The sequence below is a fragment of the Stenella coeruleoalba genome, assembly GCF_951394435.1.
Source record: "Stenella coeruleoalba genome assembly, chromosome: 18".
NCBI lineage: Eukaryota > Metazoa > Chordata > Mammalia > Artiodactyla > Delphinidae > Stenella > Stenella coeruleoalba.
In genome coordinates this window covers 13,382,987-13,408,697 of record NC_137164.1, presented here as the reverse complement: position 1 = coordinate 13,408,697, position 25,711 = coordinate 13,382,987, and the positions used below count along the sequence as shown (strand labels likewise).

At 36.4% G+C, this 25,711-nt stretch overlaps 1 long non-coding RNA gene across 1 annotated transcript in view; it reads right to left on the bottom strand.

The window, feature by feature from the left end:
- The window catches only part of LOC307176638, a 159,701-nt gene that overhangs the window by 3,099 nt on the left and 130,891 nt on the right, over positions 1 to 25,711 (bottom strand). The gene's annotated exons all lie outside the window — the stretch shown is intronic.

The following is a 25,711-nucleotide window of genomic DNA, read 5'->3' as shown; positions in this document are numbered from 1 at the left end:
GAGTTGCCAGAAGATAAGGGATAATACACGTAACAAGACCGCGCTTAATAAGTACTTAATAAATGCTAATTGACGACAATGAGCAAATACTATCAGGTATTTATCATATGGAAACTTTCATTTAATTCTCGTGATGTACTATACATTCTGTTATGATTTTATCTTTTCTGTCATTTTACAGATATGGTTTTACAAAAAACTAGCCCATGACATGTTGTCAGCAGTAGAGTAATGAGATCATTCAGCCATTTTGACATCAGAACATATGTCCTATACATTTTATGTATTGTCTTTCCACATCCACATTCCCTATATTGGAATATTACGCAGGCTTTAAGCATGATATTTTATATTGTATTTAGTTATTGATATATAAACGTGATTATAAAACACTACGCAGGGCTTCCCTGGTGGCGCAGTGGTTGGGAGTCCGCCTGCCGATGCAGGGGACACGGGTTTGTGCCCCGGTCCGGGAAGATCCCACATGCCGCGGAGCAGCTAGGCCCGTGAGCCATGGCCGCTGAGCCTGCGCGTCCAGAGCCTATGCTCCGCAACAGGAGAGGCCACAACAGTGAGAGGCCCGCATACCGGAAAAAAAAAACCAAAACACTATGCATATATCTGTATATCTATATGTCTACCTGTGTATCTACCTATGTTGTATGGTCCATTCAGCTGCTGTAACAAAAATACCATAAACTGAAAGATTTATAAATGACAAAAATTTATTTCTCACAGCTCTCACAGCTCAGATATGGGAAGTACACAATTAAGATGATTAAGGTGCTGGCAGGTTCTGTGTCTCATGAGGACCTGCTTCCTAGTTCACAGGCAGTTGTCTTTTCACTGTATCCTCATATGGTGGAAGGAATAAGGAAGCTGTCCGGGGCCTCCTTTATAAGGGCACTAGTCTGGTTCATGAAGGCTCCATTCTCATAACCTAATATCCTTCCAAAGGCCCCACCTCCCCATCACATCGGGAATTAGTAACAACATATGAATTTTGGGAGGACACAAAATTCAGTCCATAACTTATGCCTATATCTGTGTATCTATATTCATCCATACAGATATATACATTTATATCTAAATGAGGAGTAACTATAATCCAAAATATTATTGGTGATGTCTCTACTTGATGGGGTTAGTCATGATTTTTAAAGTTTTTCTTTTACATATTTTTATTACCTGATATTTATGTGATGAACATTCATTCTCATGTAATAAAATTATTAAAATAGGCAGTTCTGTTAAAAAGTGAACTGAAAATTTTGAAATGCATAAAAAGTATATTTTTGAATTATATCAAAATATTATCAGTGGTAGAAATTTGGTTAATTTCATTTTTATGTTTATCTTTTGATATTTCCATATAGTATAAAATACTGTAGTATGGTGTAATGAAATAATACCTTTAGAATTAGCACATACTCCTAGAAATATAGCATTTATTCTGCATCATTAAAAATACGTATATAGCCAAAGAATCAAGGGGAACATGGCAAAATGTTGAAGGAACTCTGTTGTGAATTATGGATAATTTTCTTAATATGTGTTTTCAAAACTTTCTAAGAATGATTAGATAATATTATTACAATAAAAATGAGTATTATTCAAACACAGTAAATGAGTAATATCCCTCTTGAATCATTTTCATTTTGTTTTCCCCACGATATGATAAATGATACGGTAAACTTGTTTTTTAGATATTTATATCATATAGATATTTTGATTTAAATTCTCCATCAACCCTTACATTATCTGTACAGTTATATCAGTAAGCGTACTCTGATTTTAGCTAATGCCTTTCAAGTTTCCAAAAGCTGAGTCCATGCCTTTGAATACCTAAATCTCTTAACATTTAGTAAAAATCATAAAATTTATCTTTCATGAACAAGTTCATAATACAAATCTTTGGAGACTTTTGGCATAGCTTTCCTAAAATGCCAGTATCCAAAGAGCACTAGAACAATGATCTCATTAATTTCTCTCAGAGCCCTGAGAGGTAAATGGCAAATCTGACCTGTGAGATGGATTAGTGAGCATTTTCATTAAGTTCGTGGCAGACACTGAGGGAGGTGGCCAGCACTTAGCCTGATGGAATTAAAAATTAAAAGACATTTTATAGGAGTGACTAGATGCTACAGAATGGAACTTTACAGAGATTACTTCTGTGCAAGTAACAAGAATAAACATGTAGTGCAAATTGGGAACAAAAAACAAAATGAGAATTGGAAGTTGTAAGTGAAAGACAAAAAAGAAAAAGCCATACACACTTATTTTTTTTAAAGTTAGACAGATATCAGATTTTCATAAGGCAAAAATTTAGCTTTGCAATATATTTAGTGTTTGATACAGTCCACCTGAAGTGCATTTTCTAGTTTTTCTCCAACCTGAGAGAAACCAGGAAAAGTTCAAACATAGACAAAGAAAGCCTGATATAAGAAAAAGATTGAAATGCAGGATGCTTTAGAAGTGATTAGAACATTTTGTGCTGATTTTGTATGAGAGTCGATATTTGCAATACACGTTAAGTATGAGAAAGCTTATAAGAAGATGGAGATTATAATTTCATCTTCTACAAAGGTCAAACAAATGTAAATAACTTTAAAGGGCAACCTTAGTTATTTAAGACAGAAAGGAGAGCTCTTAAATATTACTAAGTGAATGATGCTGGAAAGGCTCAGAAGAGTTGGGAGCAGGGGCTTTTTTGTATTTTTTCTATTGCATTAAAATATACATAACATTTACCATTTTAACCACTTTTAAGTGAACAATTCTGTAGCGTTAATTATATTCACAATGTTGTGTAAACATCACCGCTATCTATTTCCAAACTTTTTCATTACCTTAAGAGAAACTGTACCCATTAAGCAATAATTCCCCACTACTTCTCCGCTAAGTCTCTGGTAACGTCCACATTCTCTCCCTGTGAATTTGCTCATTCTAGGTAATGCATATAAGCAAAATCATACAATATTTATCTTTTATGTCTGGATTATTTCACCTAACATCATGTCTTTAAGGCTCTTTCATGTGATAGCATGTATCAGAACTTCACTCTTTTTATGGCTGAATAATATTCCATTGTATGTATATACCACATATTGTTTATCCATTCATCAGTTCATGGACATTTGGGTTGTTTCCACCTTTTGGCTACTGTGAATAATGCTCTTATTAACACTGGCATACAAGTTTCTGTTTGAGGCTTTGTTTTAAATTCCTTTGGATATATAGCTAATAACAGAATTGCTGGATCATATGATAATTCTGTTTAGTCTTTTGAGGAACTGCCAAAGTGTTTTCCATAACAGCCACACCATTTAAATTCCCTCAGCACATGAGTTCCAATTTCAACAAATCCTCACCCACATTTGTGCATGGTGTTCCCTTTAATATAGATTAAAAATAATTGCTTGATGCATTTGTCTTTTAAATCATGTAGGAAATAAAAAATGGAGTTATAAACCAAAAAATAAAATAACACTGGATTTTATACAGGCTTACCTCTTTTCACTGTACTTTGTTTTATTACGCTTCACAGATACTGTGTTTTTCACAAATTGACGGTTTGTGCAAGCATGCACTGAGCAATTCTATCAGTACCATTTTTCCAACAGCATTTTCTCACTTCATGTCTCTGTGTCACATTTTGATAATTATCTCAGTATTTCATACATTTTATTATCACTGTATTTGTTACAGTGATCTGTGATCAGTCGTCTTTGACTTACTGCTATGACCCACTGAAGGCTCAGATGATGGTTAGCATTTGTTACTAATAAATTTTTTAATTATGTGCATTGTTTTTTTCAGACACAATGCTATTGTACACTTAATACACTATAGTATAGTGTAAATGTAACTTTCATATGCACTGGGGAACAAAAAATTTGTGTGACTTTATTGTGGTTGTCTGGAACTGAACCCATAATATCATTGAGGTATGCTTGTATTTACCTATGCATTTACCTTCACTAGTGTTATTTCTTCAAATGGTTTCAAGTGACTCTCAAATATCGTTTCACTTCAACCCGAAGGACTCCATTTAGCATTTCTTTTAGGTCAGGTTTACCAGAGACAACCTCACTCCATTGTTGTTTATCTGGGAATGTTTTAATTTCTCTTTCATTTTTGAAGGGCAGTTTTTCTGGATATATAGTTCTTATGTGACAGGTTTTTTTTTTTAACATTTAAATATGCCATCCCAGTCCATTCTGGCCTCCACATTTTTCATTGTTTTTTTTTTTTTTTTTTTTTTTTGGCTGCACGACTTGTGGGATCATAGTTCCCCGACCAGGGATTGAACCTGGGCCCTTGGCAGTGAGCGCACAGAGTCCTAACCCCTGGACTGCCAGGGAATTTCCTTAGCCTCCACATTTTTAATGAGGAATCAGCCATTAATCTTATTAAAGATTCCTTGTATATTGCAATTTACTTCTCTCTTGCTGCTTGCAAGATTCTTTAGCTTTGGTTTCAGACAGTTTGATTATGAATATGTGTTGGTCTAGACATCTTTAAGTTTATTATAATTTGAGTTCTTCAGCTTCTTAGTTGTGTAGATTCATGTATTTCATCAAATTTAGGAAGTTTTTTTGGCTATTATTTCTTCAAATTTTATTTCTACCTCTTTCTATTATTTCCTGTTGTGAATCCTATTAAGTATATGTTGGTACAATATTAGTGTCCCATAGGTCCCTTAGGTTCTCTTCATTTCCTTCAATATTTTTTTCTTGCTACTCCTCCAACAGTATAATTTCAACTGTCCTATCTTCAGGTTCACTGATTCGTTCTTCTATTTCCTCAAATCTGCTATTGAATCACTCTGGTAACTTTTTTTTTTTTTTTTTTCATTTTGGTTAGTGCTCTTTCAGCTTGAGAATTTTTATTTGGTTTCTTGTAACAGTTTCTATGTCTTTATCGATAGTCCCTATTTGTTTATACATTTGTTCTTTTTTTTTATGGTTCCCTTTAGTTTTTTGGGTATATTTAAGACAATTTTTTAAAGTCTTTATTTAGTGAGTTCAATGTCTGGATTTCTTCAGTCTTGGATTCTGCCAGTTTTTTTTCCCTCATGAATGGGCCATACCATCTTGTTTCTTTGTGTGCCTTGTAATATTTTGTTAGAAACTGAACATTTTGAATAATATTATGTGGTAACTCTGGGAATCAGGTTCTCCTCTCTACTATGTTTTCCTGTTGTTAATTGTTAAGGACTGCAGTAATCCATTTGTGTACTGAGCTTTCTAAAAAAGGTTGTGTATTGACTTTTCTAAACTATCTTTGCAAAAACGTATTCCTTGTATTGTGTTGCCACTGAAACCTCTGTTCCATTACTTCAGTAGTCAGTGATCTGACAGATTTCCTTAAACACATAGCCTTTTGGTCTCCATTTTTTTCTGATGAAAAGACAGCTTTGAGTCTTATTGAGGCTATGTTGTACATGAGATGTCATTTTTCTCTTGCTGCTTTGAAGATTATCTTTGGATTTTGACAGTTTGACTATGATGAGTCTAGATGTGGATCAAGACACATTCTTGTTTTGACTTTGTTTTATTTGAGTTTATATTACTCCTTGAATTTATATTACTTGGCATTATTTGAGCTTCTTGAATGTGTAGATTAAATTGTTTTAATCAAATTTGAGAAGTTTTCAGCTATACTTTCTTCAAATATTATTTCTGTCTCTTTCACACTCTCCTCTTTTCTTGCACTCATATTATGTATATGTTGGTACACTTGAGAGTGTTCTACATGTCTCTGAGGCCTGTTTACTTTTGTTCATTGTTTTTTTTTTTCTTTCTGTTAGGCAGATTATTCTCATTTGACTTGTCCTCAATTGTTTATTCTGCTAACTCAGATCTGCTGTTGAACGCTGCTTGTGAATTTTCTTTCCAAGTATTGCATTTTTCAACTCCAGAATTGCTACTTGGTTCTTTTTAATATCTATTTATCTTTATTGATATTATCTACTTGGTGAGACATCACTGTTATATTTTTTCTTTAATTTTTTTAGATGTGATTTCCTTTATCTATTTAATAGCTTATTTAAAGTCTTTATCTTACATCTCTGGGCTCCCTCAGGGACAATTTCTTTTGACTGCTTTTTTTTTTTATTCATGTGCATGGGCAGCGCTTTCTTTTCCTTTTTCTTTGGCTGTCTCATATTTTTGTTGTTTGTTGAAAACTGGACATTTTAGGTAATATTGTGTGGAAATCCTGGCAATCAGATTTCTCTTCATCTCGAGTTTTGATGATGTTGTTTAGTGACTTTCCCAGAATAATTATCTAAAGTCTTCTATTCCTTGTAGAGTGTGGCTGCTTAAGTGTGTGTTCACTTAGGTTAGTGATCATCTATTGATTCATTAGAGGTTTCATTTAATTCCTTGAAACATTAAGTCTTACATCTTTTGTTGAGAGGCTCTTTGTGTTGGGATATACCTTCTGTTCTTAGGCAGTTAAAAACTCTGATGTAGCCTTTTCTTTCTGTTTATGCAGGACCTCAAGGTCAGCTAGCAGTGGTAGATTCAGATCCTCTCTTCCTGGCATGTGCATAGTCCTGCATATATATACTGTCCTCTAGATCACCGGGAATATGTCAGTGCTTTTCAAAACTCCCTATGGATATCTTGTTTCACAGATCTTCCCTGTATGTTTTGCCCAACCTCTTATTTGTTCCAACTCATATTTACAGCCGTAGAGAGTTGTGTGGTAAACTATTGCCTTTGATTTTTTTCAACCAGTTTCCTGGAGATGGGGTTTCTCATGCAACAAGCTCCAAAATTAAGTCAAATAACAACAACATCCTGCAAATGGAGCTTTTCCAAGGACCTGTGAGATTGGTCACTGACGACGTTCTGGGAAAAGCTTCATTAGGAGCTCCAAACTCATCTGCCCCCTCGGGTATCTGCAACACTGCTGGTTTACACAGCTTAGGGGTTGCAAGGCTACCAGTTTTCAAGGCAACTCTAAGTTGGGGAGTTGGAGATAGGAATAGGTCAAATTAAAATGACATAAACTGCCATTCTCACCTAGGTTCAGCAGCTTTTCTTGAATAAATGTTCCTGAGATTGTTGCAAATCATTGGTTAATATTCAGAGTCCCAAAGCGTTGGTTTTAACAATTTTTTCTCAGTGTTTTTGTTGCCTTTATTTGCAGAGGTTCCCCACTCTGTCTTTTCTGAAAGTAAATAATGTGTTTTTGACAGCCTTTTAAGGCCCATTAAAACTCAGTAAACTGCTAAACACATATCCCCATGGCTTGGAGAAGAAAAAATCGCATGAATTTTTTTTCAATGAGACAGTATAGTTGCAGAATTAGTTTTGCTCAAAATTGTATCTCTTTACCAGTTTAGCATATTTTGAAGTATTATAACAACTGACTCTTCTCCAATAACTAAAGAAAAAAACAGTCTGATATTTCACATGAAGTCTATTTAAGGTCCCAGGAAACATAACTCCTTGCATATGTGAAAGGCAGCATTTGTACGTGTCAAGAACATGAATTCTGGATTTCAAGTGTTTAGATTCAAATCTTGGCTCTGTCGCTTGCTAGCTGTGTGATCTTAGCTAAAGTGCTTAAATTTCTCTGTACCTGAGTCTTATTAATATGTAAAAGTCTGATAATAGTCATATGTACATTATGGTGTTTTCAGAAGGATTAAATGAGTGATTACTTTCTGTGTGCCTAGGATATTGCCTGGCATATATGAAAACTGCATAAGCATCTTTAAACTAAAACTTAAAGTGAAAAAATGCTACGCGGGATTCATAACTATGCACTTGGATCACCATATAGTGTTCCAGGATCAGAAAAGAATCTTTGGTCTACTTCTCATTCTTTTAGCAATCCTGAGAATGTGACCTCACCCTTTTCTAACTATTCTAGCCTAGTTAATGGCTTGACCTAAATGAAAAATTAGGAGTAGAATCATTTATCTTTTTACTGCGAGACAGAAAGAAGTGACTGAAATCCCTGTTTTGTTTGGCACAATCCTGGAGTCTGAGTTCTCTTTCCGTGCTTAGGGCCAAAACTTTAAAAGAATTATCAAACAACATTACATAAGCAGGGATCTTGCTGTTTTCTCCATTGCTGTATATCAGCACCTAGAATATTACCTGAAAGTTATATTTTTGTCACTGAACGTATATTTCAAATGAATGAATAAATTAGTGATTGATGAAATCAGTTAGTTAAAATAGTTCCCTTTGGCAGTTCAGTGGTTGGGGACCTAGTAGCGTCTGATTTTAGCCATGTTTGACTCATCAGGGCAACAGAGACATGAAGAAGTGCATTATACAATCAAGTTTATAGTAAACAGTAGAAGAAACCAAAAGTTAATGTAGATGGAATAAAAATCAGGTATTCAAAATTTGATCACAAAATTTTGTAACTTTGGTTTCAAGAAAGTATAATTCCTATAGATTCCTCTGTTATAGTCAAATGTAAAACAAAATTTAGTGAAGTGTACAAAATCCTTGAATAACTTCCACTATGTTTATTTTCTTCATTTTTAATTATAGGAATTTTGCAGATGTTAAGCCAGATGGGTCTTGTGTTTTTAATAAATGGTATCTTAGAAAAGTATATAATTAGTTTGTGAGCAGTGTTTTCTCTCAATTACTTTTTTCAGTTACAGAGCAAAAGCTGAGGTTACATTTTTAGTTTTACTGTGTCAAGTATACTCTGTTTTGGAAGAAAGATTTGTTTTCTTGCTTATAGACAACTGCCTTATAGTCCCCATTATTTTTAAGGAATAGATAAATTTGTCAAAAATATATTAGTATAGAATATAATTTATCTTGGACAAGTTTATATTACCTATTATTTTGAATAGAAATAGTTATTAAGCTATTTAAACACACTAGAAACTTTGCATATATAATCCATTCTGTAACAATATCAACATTATATTTCTAATAAAATTTTTTGAAATACATTATTGTAACAGTAGTAATTAATTTTTGATGCTTAGTATGAATTTTTAAAGAAAAATTTTAAACAGAATTAGTAAAAAATTCCAAACAACTTATTATTTTGTGACCAAGATCTGTGGAGGTTAAGGAGTCCTCTGACACTGGTGGTAGCTTTTTAAACATTTCAGTATTTTCAAGGTAACTCTAATTATTTTTTTCCTTATTATTTCATTTCTCTATTTCTTTTTTTTTCATTTCGAAGGTGAACAATGAATATCAGTTTTATGGATGACCAATACAGTAACTTTAACTTTGATTGCTCTTTTGTTGTGGAGACTGGAGAGAGGTCTACATTCAAAAGTATAATTGAATGAAGAAAGAAAAGGTTGAGTCACATCAGTTCTGCATCAGCTTATAGCATTAAAAAAAAGTGTTATAGTGTCTTTGTTTTCCATCATGATGAAGACAATATTCCTTTGTGATACATGCTTTTAAAATTTGAATCAAGAAAACCTTCCCTAACCATACACAAATTGCCTCATATATTTCCTGTAAAGGTGTTAAAGATTTGCTTTTAAACCTAATAGCTTTATATATTGGAATGGACTTTTGTTACTAATGTAATCTAAGATATCTATTTTTATATCAATAACAAACCTCGAATAGCGGTAATAATACTTACTTTATGGAACCAATGGGCTGATTAAATATAATTAAAGTTTAAAGAATGTAAAGTGTTAAGACTCAGCCTAACATTTTAGAGATTATTATTAAATAGAAGCTACAATGATAACGTCATTGCAATGATGAAGCTGCCGCTACTCACTGCTGCTGCTGGTGCTTATTTAGTTGTTACTGTCTTGTTATTTTAGAGTCAAATTCCTGATTTAAGATTCCCAAAGGCATCATCCCAACAAAAAGGAACGTGAAAGATTTAACCTGTTCACCGTCATTCAGCGTTGGTATGAATAAGGTCCATAGTTCTTTACACTCAATATTTCTCACCTTCTGCAGCAGTTTAGAGCAAGAAAAATGAATATTTGGGGTAAAGTGGGGACTGCTTTGAGTAGGAGCTCTGTGACAATCCTAGTTTCTTGCATTGTGTCTCTGATCTCCCTACTGTGTGTGACTCTAGGACCTATTCTAAAAATCTTTTTTTGCATGAGAATTTGAAAGGGTTATCGACTATTCTGCAAGAGGGGCTAGTGCATAAAGACCCTCATGATAATTTCTATATTCATAAACTGGCAAAGAAATGGTGGGATTTTATAATGTATAGTCTTCCAGGAGGCACAAACTCACTTGGAGTAAGTAAAGAAAACTATAAGTATATAAATAAATAAGATGATGTGCTTAATGAACACTGTTTGATATAAACAATAACAGTGCATCTAGACACAGGAACCTGTGTTTACAGAATTATTCATTTAGCTGAATTGCTAGCTGGGGGAAACACTGCATCTAAACATCACTTAATAAATAGCCTTGTTATCTCAATTTCCGTCAGAAGGATCTTAACGGGGTTTGTTTATGACAAGACCTTGCAGCTGAATAGTCTGTGCAGTAAAAGGGAAATGATATATACGTTACAGAAAGAGATCATATCGCAATGACCCAACTGGAAACTCTTGATAATTTCTCACTCATCTGCAGCTGTCAGATAGGTCTTCTGGGCCCTGGATGTCTCTGACAAGCTACCATTCATGGTGGGTGGCTTGTTACAGGCACATGTCCTCATAGACAACCAAGCTACCCCATATGAATATTGACGTATCTTCGAAGTGCAGCAGACGCTCCTCTGGGTATTGTGGTAATTAGCTAGACGATCATTATTTGTAATTAAATGGTTCTCTCTTTGATTCTCAGTTTGGTAAAAAAATTTCACTCTTTAAAATAATTGTGGCGTTATCTTTGTTGTGACCATATGCCATTACCCTTTCTTTTTTTTTTTCTTTTTTTTTTTTTTTTGCAGTATGCGGGCCTCTCACTGCTGTGGCCTCTGCCGCCGCGGAGCACAGGCTCCGCATGCACAGGCTCAGCGGCCATGGCTCACGGGCCCAGCCGCTCCGCAGCATGTGGGATCCTCCCAGACCGGGGCACGAACCCGCGTCCCTGCATCGGCAGGCGGACTCTCAACCACTGCGCCACCAGGGAAGCCCTACCCTTTCTTGAGCAGCTAATTCAACTGTAAGGCATTGCCAAAAATTCACTCTCATTAGGGTCCTTCTTAGGGACATTCAGATACATTATTCCAAAATACAGCTGATCTCCAGAATCATTCGTGCAGCTTTGGAAAATACCAAATCATGGGCACCACTCCAGACATCACTGAATCAATCTCCTAGAGAGGCTCTCAGGAAAAGATATATTATTTGTGATGATCAGTAGAATTTGTCAATGTGAGCTACAAATGAACCCCCCCTCAGGCCCTTATAATATTGACTATTTTGTTTCATTGATACTTGAAGGAAAATTTCATTGCTAAAGATTTTATTTCTTATCTGAGTGCCAACAGTATGCCCCTTTGGAATAATTTAGGGCTAAAAGAGGGAAAAACAAACCTTAAAAATTAAATTTGAGGGCTTCCCTGGTGGCACAGTGGTTAAGAATCTGCCTGCCAATGTAGGCAGGGGACACGGGTTCGAGCCTTGGTCCGGGAAGATCCCACATGCCACCAAACAACTAAGCCCGTGAACCACAACTACTGAGCCTACACTCTAGAGCCTGCGAGCCACAACTAGTGAGCCTGTGCGCCACAACTACTGAAGCCCGCGTGCCTGGAGCCCATGCTCCGCAACAAAAGAAGCCACCACAATGAGAAAAGCCCATGGAGTGCAACAAAGAGTAGCCCCCGCTCGCTGTAACTAGAGAAAGCCCGCATGCAGCAACGAAGACCCAACACAGCCAAAAATAAATAAATAAATAAATTTTAAAAAAGACCCTATTTCCAAATAAAGTCACATTAAAAAAATGTATCTACAAAAAAATTAAATTTGGGCCTCCTACTTGTATGGATTACATTTGAAAAATGTTAACTCTGTAATGATTATTGGGCCCTGATGTCAATATTATTTGAGACCAGTGTCCATTCTATGGAAGGGGTCAAACTTACACTTCTTGTTACCTGTTAAAGCAAGAATTTTCAACTCTTTTCTGCATAAATGGCTCAGAACCACAGCTAATATTGAGAAAAGTGCCACATAGCTAGGGCACTGAGTTACTGCCCACCCTTTAGATAAAAGTCAATCTATTTTTACCAGATTTTATGTTTGGGGAATTATTTTATTATTTTTTTTTTTATTTATTTTTTTTTTTTGAAAGGCAGACTGCCACGTGCAGCGCCTCATTTGGATGTGTCTGGAGTCTTGGAAGCTTGACTACCCTACGTTCTCCTACAAATGGACCTTGAGAGCTTGTTTGGAGGTTCTAGCAGGGGAGCGCAGCTACTCGTATACCCTTGACCGAAGAACGGTCCTCCTCTATCGGGGAAGGTCGTCCTCTTCGACCGAGCGCGCAGCTTCGGGAGGGACGCACATGGAGCGGTGAGGGAGGAAGGGGACACCCGCCTAGCCAGCCAGATCAGCCGAATCAACCCTGGCGATCAATGGGGTGACAGATGTCGCAGCCAGATCGCCCTCACATCCTGGGGAATTATTTTAAAGAGTTATTTGGAGACAATGTTCAAGAGTTACTTAGCCTCCAGAGTCTTTATCAGATCAGACTCCCAATATGCATACATTCCTATCTGACTTAGAAATGTTGGAAAATCAAGAACCCCATCTCTAATTAATTCAATTTCTCTAGTTACACTTTTCTTTGTGTGATCTTAACCAATCTCTGGCCTAAATCTTATTATCTAAATAGTTTCCATATGCTGATGACTTTCAAATTCATATGAGTAGTTCAAGCCACTTCACTGAGTATCAGATTATCCAACTACCTATTCAACATCTATTGGATTAATGTGTCTCACAATTAATATCTTCACTTTCTGCATCTCATCCAACATATATCCAAAAAGGGCATCTCTTCTCTACGTAGCAGTCAAAGTGCTATTTCAAAAAAGGGAATCAAATTGTATGCTTGTCTTGTAAAAGTTTCTAATATCATAACCCTTAGAATGAGTTCAAACTTCACTTGTGATCCAAAGGCATGTAGTATCTGTACCCTATCTTTCCTCCAAGGCTGGTTAACAAACCATTGTCTCAACTCCAAACTTAACTCTTCTGTGCTGTGCTTTATTACACTGAGCATGGGAGGCTGCAAATTACATTTCCCTTTTGCAGGCTGGACTGCAGTACAGTGGAAGAGTCATCTGAAAACACCTTTATGACACAAATCGGGAAACACTGAAGCAATGGTGTTCTGTCATATAGAAAGCAGCTTATAAACCTCCTAGAGCAGTAGTTTTCAAACTGCTTTCTGAAGATGCCTTTGTTCCTACACAGGTACCTCAGTAGCTATATCAATGGTAAAGAAAGTGTCCAACAGATGGGGCTTTAAGTCCACAGAGCAGATTTATTCTTACCTTAAAAATGATCAATTTATTTCTTCAATAGTCAGAACACATAGATCTGGAAATCAAGAGAGGGAAATGGGAGAGCTTTCTCTCATTCATTTACCTAATCACTCTTTCACAAAATTGTTGGTTTCCATTTTTACAACTTTGAAGTCTGCTGATTTGGAGGTCCTCATTGCCAATGGAGGAATACTTCTGCCAAGGGGCCCAACAATAGTTGAATTGGAAGCTGAATAGGAAGCTGATACTGCCACCTGGCCATTTGGTTCTCCTCATGACACTGAACCAATATGGAAAGAGAGTTACTCTCCCTGGTTGGGGTGACGTATTTTGATTACCAATGATAAATTGGGCTGTTGTTAAACAGGGAGACTAGAGGTCCAAAATTTTCTCACAGGTGGTACCTTTTGTTACCTTCATGTCCTATGGCAGTCATAAAAGAGCTGTAGTCAGACAATTGAAAACTGAAGGTCTAAGCCATTGCACAAGATAAAGAATCTTGGGGAAATCTGAGGTCCTCAACAAGGTAAAGATAACATGGAATGGGTAATACAGACGGAAGTAGGAAGTAGAAATAGAAAGTTACTAGTGTCTATAATGATCTCATGACCAGTTAGTTGCAGGAATGAGAAGAGTAGCAGCTATGGATATTTTTTCTATTTTTATGTACACATTTTTGTTAATAAAACTAGTATTTCCTTTTTTCTCCTGCTATTTATTATCTTAAATAGGATTGTTGTGATGGTGAACTTTATAATTTAGTGTTTACTTTCAGAACATTCAGGTGAGACTGCTACTGAATTTGGGGAATAATTCACACCTCCCAGAGATGGATGCTGTAACATTACCCAGTAATGAGCGCTGTGACTGTGGGACTGTCACTGTTTGTGTGACAGTGACTGTTTGTGTCTCCCCTTTAGCAGGAGAAGGTGAGAATGTCTTCATTTGTCCAAACTATATTAGTAGGAGAGTTTGTTAGTTGAAAGCATGAAGTTGTTACTATTACGTTGAACTTTAAATAGATTTAGATGGGATACCAGGTAGCGAAAGAAGTGAACTCTATTGGTTATCAAGCTATTGTCACAGCTCCACACCCATCTTCCCCAGGTTAGAGCCGAGAAAGGGTGGAACCCTTAGCATATTGAGCATAGTTGTTTTAAGTTCCCAGTCTTATCACTCCAACATCCCCGCCATGTTTAGTTCTGATGCTGGCTTTTTGTTTCCTTTAATGGTTATTTATTTATTTATTTTGTATATCTTGTAAATTTTTCTTGATAGCCACATACGATGTACTGGGTGAAAGGAGCCACAGTAAATAGTATTTCAGTATTTTAGTGATGAGGTGTGAGGGAGGAGAACCATTCTCTAGTTCTATGATTTGGTTTCAGTCTTATCATGAGCCTCTGCCTCGGAACTATGAACTTCCATGTATTTCTCAGGGTTTTTTTTTTCTCTCCCCTTAGGTGGGAAAGACTGAGTAGGGTGGGCTGGAGTTGAGTAGTCCCCTCTCCCAGGTCACTTAGTCTCTGTTAATACCCCAGCAGTTTAGGCTCTGGTTAACTAGTTTCCACTGAGGGCATGTCTTATTAAAAAGGAAAGAGTGCTCTAGCATACTTAAAAATTGTTCCTTTTCCCCTCCCCCTGTCCCAAGCAGGAGGGGACTTTTCTTCTGTATTTACTGTGGGAATCTGGTCAAGTTCCTGCACATAATTCACAATCTTGTACTCCCCTCCCCTCCAAACACTGGACCTCCTGGTGTTTTAATCTACCAGCGTTGTAAGCACTGAACCTCCAGTAATTCAGTAGTTCCAGTTCAGGTTTTTCCTACGCCAGCACTGACTCCCACTGAGGTTTCTATTTGTGAGTCTCTGTTCGGGTAAATTGTTATTCTCTGCATTTCCCTGTTACTGTCACCCATCTTGAGGTAGTGGTTTGCCCTGTGTCCTCCTGTCTCTTAAGGAGCCAAGAAGAGTTGCTGATTTTTCAGACTGTTCAGCTTTTTACTTGTTAGGACAGAGTGGTCACTTCCAGCTTCCCTACAGGTGGAACTAGAAACCAGAACTCTCCAATTCTTGACTTTTCAAAGCAAAAAGTAATAAAATGTATTGTGGGGTTAATCGTATGTGTAGAAGTAAAGTGTATGACAAAGTAGCACAACATCTTGGAAAAGGAAAATGGAGTATACATTTTATGGTTCTTCTATTATAAGTGAAGTGATATAATATTACTTGAATGTAGACCAAACAATGATTTTTAAAGATGGCTGCTGTAAACCTAAAGTAATCTCTATAAAAACAAAACAATAAGGCATAGTCCATAAACCGACAAAGGACATAAAATTAAATAGTAAAGAATAGTCAATCCAGAAGAATACAGAATTTTCAAGAAAATTCTCTTCTTGGCAGTAGACTAGACTCAGAGAGTCAAGTTGTGAATTGGTTAAGGTTAATTGCTAGCTTTATGGTATGAAGCTAAGAAATGCAAAATGCAAAATTTTTCAATCTAGCTACTAGCAATTCTACAAATGCAATGAGATATTTCAGTAAAGACTTATAAAACTATTAGAAGACTTTAATACTAATTATATGCAGAAGAATTATATACAGATCCAAGTTAGTGAATACCCCAAATTAAAATAAATCCTGGGATAAATTAGATCACTTTATTCACTTTTGTTTAAAAGACAGCTATATTATCTTTTTGTAATTTTTTATCTCATTCTGAAATGTTATGAAGCATAATATGAAGTTTATGTGAGGCTTGGGTTAACTTTCTCATAGAAAGCCTAATTAATTTTTTTTGGTGTTGTTGGAATGTAATCGTTTTACAATGTTGTGTTAGATTCTGCTGTACAACAAAGTGAATCAGCTCTATGTATACATATATCCCCTCCCTCTTGGACCTCTCTCCCACCCCCCATTCCACCCATTAAGGTCATCACAGAGCACCAAACTTCACATTTTTTTCAATAGCACTTTGGCGGTCAGATATGTTATTACTTTTAGTACATGCAACTAATGTGACATTAATTACCTTTAATCTTTCAAAATTAAATAGGAATCTGAGAAATTAATTTTGTTGGCATTAAAGAGCAACACAGTTTAAATTAAATTAAGTTGTAATATATGAAAATCATACAACAAAGAAAAGATATATGCTTACTTCCAAAGATAATTAGTAATTACATTGGATTGATTTTATAATTTGTTAATTATTTCATTATTAACATAACTAATTTATTAATTAATTCTCTGTGGAGATGGGCAAATATTTTTTCTACTAGTACTATTTCAATATTTTATACGCATAATCAAAATCTATGACATGCTAGGAAGGAGATTTCTATCCATTTCTTTCTCTCTCTTTTTTTTTGGCCCTGCCGTGTGGCTTGTGGGATCTTTGTTCCCTGACTAGGGATTGAACCCAGGCCCTCAGCAGTGAGAGCGCAGGGTCCTAACCACTGGACCACCATGGAATTCCCTCAATTTCATTATGTACTACTTTCTGTGGTACCTTGTTCAGAATATTTGTTGCTCTGTCTCTAATCCTTAAATTAGATCATAATTATGCAAACCAGAATCAAATTTTTGAACGGTGTGGTGCTTCAATTGATCTAATTTCACTGAAAGAATAATATGACAAACCAGAGATGCCAAATTTATAAAGAAGTGAAATAAAATTCTCAGAATAATTTCACAGTTGAGCTCCACGGTGTTCCGACTTTAAGGTGACCCTCGTTATCCCCACCTTCTTCATATCCTGGCTTTTATGTAATTCCCCCCACTTGTGTGCAGGTTGTACCTATGACTTGTTTAGAATCAACAGATTGTGGCAAAGCTAATAGGCTGTAGGCATTGTGTGTCCATGAACATAGAATAGTGCTTATCTTGCTAAAGCCTCTCTGTGTGTGTTTGTGTCTGTCTGTCTGTCTCCCTTGCTGGTTTTGAAGAAGCAAGATCCCATAAATCCTATAGCCACAAAGAAATAAATTCTGCCAACAACCTGAGGGAGTTTGGAAGTAGATCTTTCCCCAGTGAAGCCTATGATAAAATCCCAGCCTGGCTGATGTACTGATTCCAGCCTTATTAAATAGTAAGCAGTGCCTGCGTTTCCGACCCACAGAAATTATGAGATAATAAACATGAGTTGTGTTAAGTCAACTAATTTGTTGTACAGCAGAGAAAACAAATACAAGCCCATCTCTACAGAATCCATTGCAATGGAAAGCATTATGTAGGTAATCTTAGTAGATCAACACTTGTAACTTCAGGTAAGCTAATAAAAGCCTCAGGGCAATTTACAGGTAATGGCTCTAGTAATGGAGATTTAGATAAGTACTTTTGCAATCGGTTATATTTAGAGAAATCATAACTCTCCTTTAACAAGTGACTCTAAATTTGAATTTTGCTAACCCTAAAAATATCTATAAATAACTCAAATTTTTAGATAGGCTTACTGGTGCAGTGTATAATTATTATGCAAGAAATTTGAATGGTAACAATTGACTTTTCAAAACACAAAACTACTTGGGATGATGGTAGATATTATACTGAGTGTTTTTCAACATCCCTTTATTTTGCATAGTTTCAATAGGAATCAATCTTCTTTTCTACCAGGATATAAATGGGCTGTACAACTATGCAACAAAGGCCTTATTAAGTGTATTATATTTAAAGATACCTCTTCTTTAATTAGGCATAAATGCCTGCTGTTAGAGATCAGGTATTGTATTTCAAGTGTGGGAACAAAGACTATTATGGTCTGTTAGTAAGTAGTACAATGATAATAGAGACACCCCTTGGAAGCAGTAAATGATGTCATTTTCTGGGGTGAAATTTGTGGACTTAAAGAAATGAGATATAGCCAACATTATTGTTACAGCAGACAAAACCTTAAAGATACACATTTCCTGTTCCTGTTGACTATCTTCAGATTTTGATGCATGAATAAAGACTGGTAAAGTAAATGTTTGAAATGTTATAGGCCATAGAGAAAGCACCCTGTATTTCTTAAACTTATCTCCAGATAAGAGTAACATTGCTTGGACTCAGAGACTGTCATACAGAGTGAAGTAAGTCAGAAAGAGAAAAACAGATACCATATGCTAACACATATATATGGAATCTAAAAAAAAAAAAAAAAATGGTTCTGAAGAACCTAGGGGCAGGACAGGAATAAAGACGCAGGCCTGCTAGAGAATGGACTTGAGGACACGGGGAGGGGGAAGGGTAAGCTGGGATGAAGTGAGAGAGTGGCATAGACATATATACACTACCAAATGTAAAATAGATAGCTAGTGGGAAGCAGCCACATAGCACAGGGAGATCAGCTCGGTGCTTTGTGACCACCTAGAGGGGTGGGATAGGGAGGGTGGGAGGGAGACGCAAGACAGAGGGGTTATGGGGATGTATGTATATGTATAGCTGATTCACTATGTTATAAAGCAGAAACTAACACACCACTGTAAAGCAATTATACTCCAATAAAGATGTTAAAAAAAATAGTAACATCCTTGCCTTAGTATTTGTCAGCACTGTATGGCATTAGATTCGTTAACTGTATAACAAGGAAGTTTGAATGTATTTGTTAATGCTTTTTGATAGACCTAATTAAATATATCAAAACATACACAGTAAGGGTCTAATTTCAGAGATTCACAAAAATAGCTGTCATTTAAAGTTATTTGACTTAATATTTTATCAGGAAGTTTTTCCCTAGAATTGGAAACTTAGTTATAAGGAATAAAATCAGTGAGTACTTAAATCTTGCATTGAATCCTGTTTGCTATTGTATAAATAAAGCTGGAGTCTAAATTTCACTGCTGATAAGAATTTTAGCAAGCTTTTTACAAGCAACACATTCCATATATTTCTTAACATAAAATTATAATGAAAATGAAAATGACCAAAAATGGGGAATGGAGAAAAAAAATGAAGTTACGTGTTTGAGAACATTCTGATAGCTACTGGAGAGGTGTCTCTGCTTAGCTGACCTAACTGACCTTCCTTTGACACATTTGGCACCTCTGGGCTAATTGGCTGTTTAATAGGCTGTGAAGCCTGGTTTGGTTCTTTTGATTAACATCCAAATTCAACATGCTTATCATGTCCTTCTCAACTGTGTTCCTCATCATTCCTGACTCCTTTCATCTCTATATATTGGAGATTATTAGGGAGATATTTTGATTGTTTTTAATTTTTGCTGGGAGGGGAGATCTTAAATTGAAAGGGATTACCAAGTATTATGAAAAAAATTGCACGTGTCATCTGACCTCAACACCAGGGCTTACTCAACCACCATAATCACCTGCATTCTAACGGAGGTGGGGAGGGCTGTCCAACATACTTCATTATTCTGAAGGTGAAAATCAAAAGTCATGTACCACAATGCTCACTGCAGCACTATTTACAATAGCCAGGACATGGAAGCAACCTAAGTGTCCATCAATAGATGGATGGATAAAGAAGATGTGGCACATATATACAATGCAATATTACTCAGCCATAAAAAGAAAAGGAATTGAGTTATTTGTAGTGAGGTGGATGGACCTAGAGTCTGTCACAGAGTGAAGTAAGTCAGAAAGAGAAAAACAAATACTGTATGCTAACACATATATATGAAATCTAAAAAAAAAAGGTTCTGAAGAACCTAGGGGCAGGGCAGGAATAAAGATGCAGAAGTAGAGAATGGACTTGAGCACATGGGGAGGGGGAAGGGTAAGCTGGGATGAATTGAGAGAGTGGCATGGACATATATACACTACTAAATGTAAAAAAGATAGCTAGTGGGAAGCAACCGCATAGCACAGGGAGATCAGCTCGGTGCTTTGTGACCACCTAGAGGGGTGGGATAGGGAGGGTGGGAGGGAGACGCAAGAGGGAGGGGATATGGGGATATATGTATACATGTAGCTGATTGCCTTTGTTGTACAGCAGAAACTAACACAAAAATGCAAAACAATTATACTCCAATAAAGATGTTTAAAAAAAAGAAATATATATAAATATTGGATTTAGGAAAAAAAAAGGCAGTTCCCTGTGTTGTTGCATAACCAAAAAAAGTTACTTGCCTTCTTACATATATACATGAAGTTATGTATTCTCCTTAGTGAGGAACAGGCTGGAGAAATATAGTGTTATCATAGCTGAGAAACAGATGGTTCTTGTAGTAGGAAAAATAATACCCTAATCTCCAGAACGTGTGAATATGTTACCTTAGATGGCAAAGGGGAATTTGAAGATGTGATCAAATTAAGGATCTTGAGATGAGGAGATTATCCTGAATTATCCAAGTGGGCCCAACGTGATCAGAAAGGTCTGAATAAGAAGTAGGCAGGAAGGTCAGAATCAGAGAAAGAGAGGTGACGACGGAAGCAGAGGCTGAGTGATGTGGCCATGAGCCCAGGCATGTTCAAAGTCTCTAGAAGCTGGAAAAAGCAAGAAATGTATGGGTTCTCCCCAAGTGCCTCCAAAGAAAACGAGTGCTGCCATCACCTTGATTTCTAGCCCATTGAGACTGAGTTTGCATTTCTCACCTCCAGAAATATAAGAAAATAAATTTATGTTGTTTTAAACCACTGAGTATGTGGAAATTTTGTTACAGCAGTAATAGGAAATTAACACAGTTCCTTTTTAGTCGGCCAAGCACAAGCCTTCTCATGTGTGGCTTGCCGGTGTCTGAGAGTACAGTGCAAACAAAACACCATTGACTTTTTATCAACTGGGTTGTAAAGTGTGTTTCTTCTTCCTGTTTACCCCCTCCCAAGTCTTAGAAGTTTATGAAGTCTTGTTCATAAACCTCTAAGAGCATCTTTCATATCTTTCACAACGATTATTTTTCTCCCTGTGTTTAAGAGCTATTTTTGAAGACCATGTTTGTATTGTTTTATCAGCCTGAGAGGTGAAATGAGCGTATCAGTGAGCACAGAAACTGTAATGACAAAATGGAAATTAAAACAGATTCTCCCCCATGTTCTAGAGGTCTTGGGAACTCTGTGAAACAGCAAAAATGTGTCCCATGAAGTTCCATTAGGTGTGTTCCATGAAGTCCCCAAAGAATAAGGAAACCCTCATACCTTTTATTGTAACACTGAGATATTTCTAAAAGTGAACAAACACAATGTGCATAATGACGGGATGCTGACTCTTAGTCATCACCAGCCAGAATAATATTGTCTTCTTTCAAATTCTAGAAAAGTTATATTATGGTTGGTCATTTATTGGCACTGAGGAAGGCCAAATAACACGATGGAGAGCAACTTTGACAAGGAATTATGGGTCCTGAGTTGTAATTTCGGCTCAGAAAAGACTGTATGACTTCAGGCAATCGTCAAACTCCTGAAGAACTCAGTTCATACAAAGAATAAATGAGACAAGGAGGATTTGATACTTTTAAGGTGTTTCTTCATCTCTTAGGATTCTAAATTCGTATGATTTTTGTAGACTGCTTTATACTATAATTTCCTATCATTTTCTATTTTCCATCTAGTAACATACTATGTTTACTTATACCTGCTTTGCAATTTTGCAAATTTGTTGTGAGACTTAAATAAACATATCTAAAAGTTTGAAACAACTAGCTCAGGGCCTGACATTTGTAGGCACTCCATAAAATGCTATCGATGGGTAGCTAGCTAGCTAGTTAGATGACACAGACATAATGGATAAATCATGCCTAAGTACTTAACAGTAAGAGATAATATCAGAAACTTCTTTGAATTTCTTACACGTACACCAGCTTCCAGAAGAGCACAGGAGGTGCATGGCTCAAAAAAATCTTTTTCTTTGTGTCTTTGGCACTGTAGGAACCAGTTGGAGACAGATGTTAAGTGAAAACTGTTAAGCATTAAATGGAAAACAAACTAGATAATTTTTTTAAAACCTGAAAAGGAGTTAGAGCAATTAGATAGTGTATTACATATTATAATATACTATAATATATAGTATATATAGTATGTATACTGTGTGTGAATATTTTATATATACATATATATGTGTGTGTGTACATATATATATATATATATATATATATATATGAAATAATTTCTTTCAAGATGTTAGATTCTATTCTAGTCTTTCCCATTAATTCTAGACAACTCATCCCAGAGGATTAGAACATATGTTTGGTAAAGTCCTTTTTCAAGCTAATGTAACTTTACAAAGTCCCTAGGGCTTTCAATTTTTCTATGAGAAGAAGGGCTCTGATCTCATTTTCTTTCTTTCTTCTTCAGTACCCAGAAAAAAGAGAAAAACACAAAGACCAGGTGTGTGATCCTATCTGATTTATGTAGTAATTACAGCAAAGTACCTCACAAAGCATGAAATGGAAGCATTAATGGAAGAATAACAACAACAACAAAAGCTTTGGGGAAAGAATCAGCAGGCGGTAGGGAAGGGCAGTAAAGAATCTACTGAAGCTGGTCAAGGCTTAACGCAGAAACACCACCCAGATCACCTGTAAGGAGGATGTCAGGCCTGTTCTCTGTTGGGGGTAATTAGCTTAAAACAAAACATTAGGAAGACAGTGTTTATTATTTTTTAAAATAATCTATAATATTTAAAGAAATTTTAGTGTATAAAATTTTCTTGATTGTTTTAGAAACTTGGGGCTTTTACATGGCATTTACAGAATTTAGTGTAGTAATTACCCTTAGGAAGAATGATTTTAAAAGAGAAAAATGCATACATTATTATGAGTCTGGAAAACACTGCCTAATTTTCCATCTGAAACGATAAGGTTAACATTATATACAAACTTCTTTTTTCTTCTCTATTTCTGGTATTGTATGTGCTTTTACTTTAGAATATGAACTTTATCATTTCTGGATTTTTTTAAGAGAATTTCTGTATTCTATTAGCATTATGTTTAGGATAGCCCCAAATACAACACTTCTTTGTTTAAAATATAACTTCCTTTTACAGAATCAATACTCCAACTTCTGAAAACGTGGTGGCACAGAATATCCTTGCCAACATGACGATAATATCTTATATATCAATAACATTTAACAGCTTTCGTAATGTGGGTTGCCTCAGTTCTATAGAATCGATGATCTTCATTTTAGAAAAGCTATTTTGGGCAGTGCATAGGTGGTTCATAAGTGGTGAAACCAGGTCTAAAGCACAACCCTCTTGGATAACTGCGTATCATACCTAACGTCTCGTTCCCATTTATTCAGTATAGTGTTTTTGCCTCAAGAACTTTAGATTCTGGAAGCTTAACTACCTGATACTTGAGAATACTATAGCAAGAGGTCAGAGCACGTAAGGGTCACAAGATTAGCTCTCAGGATCGGGATCAGAAAATCATTGAGATGCAAGAAAGCTTAGGAATTACCCAACGCAACTTGCTAACCCTTTCTTGTACTTAAGAAACACCACTGGGAATCTTATATTCGCTGTTTTGCTAATGTGCAGACAGGTGCACACACACATAATTGTGTACAAACATTACGAATAACAGACTAAGGCCCTCACTGTTAATCATCATCATTATGCCATTAACCATAAAGAATTAACTGTTCTTTTTCACCTGTCCATATATGTCAGGTTCATTGAGTTTTCAGTCCTTAAAAAAGAAAATTATGTTGTGGAATCTGAGAAGCTAGTTTTTTTAAAATTGCAATTATTCCTGTGTGGGTTTTTTGTATTTAACTAATGTTTTAAGATAGTATCTGATTTACCAAAAAGTAAAGATAATACAGATAATTCGTGTATATTCTGCATCCAGTTTCCCCAATTGTTAACATCTTACATTACTACAGTACATTTGTCACAACTAAACAGCAATATTGACTCATTATTATTAACTAAATGCCATACTTTATTAAGATTTCATTAGTTTTCCCTAATGTTCTTTTTTCTCTTCCAAGATCCCATCCAGGTTACCTCATTACATTTAGTCATTAAGCATCCTTAGGTTACTCTGGTCTCTGTCATAGACTAGGGTTATGGGCTTTCAGGGGAGAAGACCACAAAACTGAAGTATCATTTTCAAGACGTCATGTCAAGGGTACATCCTGTCAACAGGCCTTCACGACTTATCACTGATGAGGTTAACCTTGGTCACCAGCTTTCTACAGTGTAAAGTCATTCAACTCCCTCTTTCCATACCATATTCTTTGGAAGCAAGTCCCTAAGTGTAGCCCAAAATTTAGGAGTGGGGAATTATCCTCCACCTCTTCGGTGAGGAGATTTACATAATCATTTGGAATTCTTTTGTATAAAAGAGTTGTCTATTTTCCATCAGTTCTTTACTTATCTGATCATTTATTTACATCAGTCTGGACTCATGAATATCTATTTTACACATACTCTGGGTTATATTCCAATACTTTGTTATTTATTCTGTTTTTCAATTTTTTTCCAGCTTTGGCCACTAGAAACCCTTTCAATTGGATCCTGTACCCCTTGGAATACCCTCTCACTTTTTATTTTTGTTTTTAATTTTTTTTGTTTGTTTGTTTTGCGGTACGCGGGCCTCTCACTGTTGTGGCCTCTCCCGTTGCGGAGCACAGCCTCCGGACGCGCGCAGGCTCAGTGGCCATGGCTCACGGGCCCAGCCGCTCCGCGGCATGCGGGATCCTCCCGGACCGGGGCACGAACCCGTGTCTCCTGCATTGGCAGGCGGACTCTCAACCGCTACGGCACGAGGGAAGCCCTGTAAATAGTTTTATTTGAGCATAGCCATGCTCATTTGCTTATGTATTGTCTATGACTTCTTTCACACTGCCTTGGAGTTGATTAGTTGTGATAGAGACTGTGACCTGCAAAGCCTGAAATATTTACTTTCTGGCCTTTTTTTGTGAAGAGTTTGCTGACCCGTGCCTTAGTTCAACGTGGGCTCAGCTGCGACTTCCATGTCCTTAACGCAGGAAGTGTTACTTGGGAGCACTGAACCCAGCCCCTACGAACAGAGGACACAACAAGTCAAACTCTGCCACTTAGTGAGTGTGGGGAAGTTACCCAACTGTGTGAAACTTACTGCTTTTTTGTTGTTGGCCCCAAAGAGTGATGATCAGAGTACCTTCCTCATACGGCGTTTTCTGAAGGGTTGTAAGGTTTAAATGTGATGTTGAGAGCTCTTCTCATTTGGCGCCTCTCACACGAGCTGGGAGACCCGGAGCAGATTTCTTACACTCATGCCACAACATCCTCATCTGTAAAAAGAAGACAATTACAGTTGTACCTCTAGGGGTTGTTTTGAGGACTGACGAGTTACTTCTTTGAAAAGCACTGATAAAAGCATTGCTAAGAATGCCTGCCAAAGAGCTGGC